General features: G+C 33.3%; 1 long non-coding RNA gene across 1 annotated transcript in view; it reads right to left on the bottom strand.

The window, feature by feature from the left end:
• The window catches only part of LOC117106253, a 21,979-nt gene extending 19,583 nt beyond the window's left edge, over positions 1-2,396 (bottom strand). Inside the window, exon 1 of the long non-coding RNA XR_004445031.1 lies at positions 2,296-2,396. This is a non-coding gene — a long non-coding RNA (uncharacterized LOC117106253). The remainder of the gene's footprint in view (positions 1-2,295) is intronic.
• Between the last annotated feature and the right edge of the window lie 540 nt (positions 2,397-2,936).

The following is a 2,936-nucleotide window of genomic DNA, read 5'->3' as shown; positions in this document are numbered from 1 at the left end:
ATATATATTTAATTGTTATTAATTTTTCTATTTTATTTCTAATGATTTTATTGTGCTGCATACAGCAAATTTATAAACTTAATTTGTATATACATAGTGTATAATTAACACTACTGACAAGTACACAATTAGTAAAGATAATACGTAGCAGATACCCTGTTTTCAGCATTATCATCTTATTTAGATTTCAACTCCTTTTCTTGAGCATAAAATGGACACACCCATATTTCATTAGTTCATATTTACTAGTTAAATATGTACAACAATTGTATCAATTTATGTATTTTAATATATGTATTACTTGAACTTTTGGCCATGAGTTTTAATAAATTTTGGTAAATTCGATTTTGATATTTGGTTGGTGACCTTTTGACCTCATGTGGCTTATTAACAATTGTTCTTTATACCAAATAATAGGGAATATACTAATTTACACTTTATTACTAATAACAACAAAATATATTTAGCTAATAAAACATTGTGAGCATAATTGCTACCCCCACCCCATATCAATCTTAATGCATTAAACTGACATGCCTATACTCTGTTCATATTTACTAGTTAATTAAGTATCACAGTTGTGAAAATATAAATATTTCATAACATATAATAATAGACAGGTAACTTCTAAGGCACATCACCAGTTTTCAGCATCATAACTGTCATTTAAAAGCTAGCTGAGAGCTTTTTCATTTGTATCAAAACCCAGTGGTGAATGCATAATATAGACACGCCCACATATTTTTGGAGCCATAACTCTGTAATGAATGGAGCTTAAAAGATGTCCCATTTTTATTTATATATGTATACTTTGTGTATTTTTTACTGCAGCTAACTTTCATAAATGTTAATTCAGTTTTAATGGGATAGAAAAACTATTAAGTAAGTTTTAATATATGTGAGGTCTCACCACGAAATCAGACGCATCGTTGGTGAAATCATTTTGATGATAGGTCAAAGTCAAAATTTTACACAATTTTGATTTTAATGTTTTTGAATAACTTGATATTTATATTTAATGATTGTATATGGTACTTTTTAAGTGAATTTTCTTACTAAAACAGGTGTTCTTTGTGCATATTCTGTAATTCTAGTCCTATTATTTGTACAGGTTAGTTTATCTTGGAGGCCGATTTTCTCAAAATGTGGTTCTCATACACATAATATTAAAATGCTCACATCTCTGGATCTACATATCCTAGTGAAGCCATTCAAAGACCAAATTAAAGCTTATAATATGATCTACCGTAATATAATATAAACTCAATTTTTGATATTCTAACCATGAGACTCATTTTGTGGTGAGGCCTCACATATTTTAGGTGAAATTTGATGTTGATCTTTGGTTGATGACCTTTTGACCTCCTGTGACATAATTAACAATGTAATCACATTGTCTTTATACCAAATGATACAATGTAGCCTGGTTCTCACGAGAGCCCTAGTATCCGGATCGGGATCATGGTTAGCAAGCGCTTCGGTTAACAAGTTGAGGGTGTTTTTATCATCAACCAATCACACGTACGCGTTTACAATTTCCAGTTTCTTATTGGCCAGTGATTCGATATCATATTGTTGGTCCGGATTTTCTCGCATGGACGCACGGCAGCTAACGGTTAGCAGGATCCAGATCCTGCTAACCGTTAGCTGCCGAGTGAGAACATAGCCATAATTATTCTACAGTTGATTAAAAGTTGTGGGTAAAAAAATGTTACCCACCCCCCCACCAATATCAATCCTAATACTGAACAAAAAAAGGTCCCATTTTAATTATTGGTCTAAATGCACTGGCAATCAGAAATCACTTGAGTGACAAGTGTTTTTTAAGCTTATACATATAGGTAACTGAAAATCATAATTTCAGTTATAAAGCAAGGGGGTGCATGGGTGTGTCTGTAGTCCCCTGAACTATGATGATTATAATACACCTGTATAATTTCAAAATTGTTGAGGGCAGTATACACAGGAATAACTATCTAAAAAATAATCAATACTGTACTGTTAATTATTAGAGCGTAGGCCTACATGATACTTTTATAAATTTATTCATAAATTTAAATGTGTCCAATGGAATATTAGTGTCTAAGTTAGAGTTGGTTTACCTCGCAGCGGAACATCCAAGCCTTGACCTAGGCCTATTGCAGAGTAGAATAAGAAATTATAGAGTACAGTATGCGTTCGCTCGGCGCCGCAACGAGTTGATTTAGTTTCTCCATGGTTTCTCTGAACCACTCCCAAGGATTTTTATTGACCAATTTTCAAAATACTTTTAGCACATAACGAATAAGTACTTACCAGAGAAGAAATTGCGAGCTGCAAGCAAACATATTATTGAAAAGATACGTTTACGTTACTAAAATAATCTACTTGAACTCCAGCTGCTGCAAATGCCTCTTCTTCCACGTTATTGCAGCGTACGTAGGCTACAAGTTCATGCATATGTATTAGGTGTTACGTCTCACCAGTATGATTTAGAGGGGAACAGTGATAGTTTTTATTTGGAATCACTTTTGTTACACGTGGCACATCAAAATCAAAACAATCGACAGAAACATGAAAAATAACTTCATCACATAAAACCAAATATCCAACACTTGGTACAGTGTAGGCCTACTCGTTGAGTCGGGGATAACGATCAAAGCAGCGGTCAATCATTTAGTGTAAAAGCGAGCCTATTAGTTTTGAAGCGCATTATTATATTGGCATATTAAAATTATTTATTCATGACGCGATTAAGCGTCACTCTCGAATAAGCGCCGCACCAAATGTGATTTTTTGCCAAGCCCCGCTCTCAATATGCGCCGCGGCGCTTATTCGAGTGAATAAAGCGTCTTATGCAATGAAACACTTTATGAAACAGGGTAATAAATATAATGTATACAGTGTTTAAATGAATAAATAACACAATGAAGACACAAGTTATGCCTATCTTTAGT

This window comes from Anneissia japonica, unplaced genomic scaffold (assembly GCF_011630105.1).
Source record: "Anneissia japonica isolate Jap-2015-1 unplaced genomic scaffold, ASM1163010v1 scaffold1356_len1145284_cov175, whole genome shotgun sequence".
Lineage (NCBI taxonomy): Eukaryota > Metazoa > Echinodermata > Crinoidea > Comatulida > Comatulidae > Anneissia > Anneissia japonica.
This window is presented reverse-complemented; position numbering and strand designations above follow the sequence as displayed.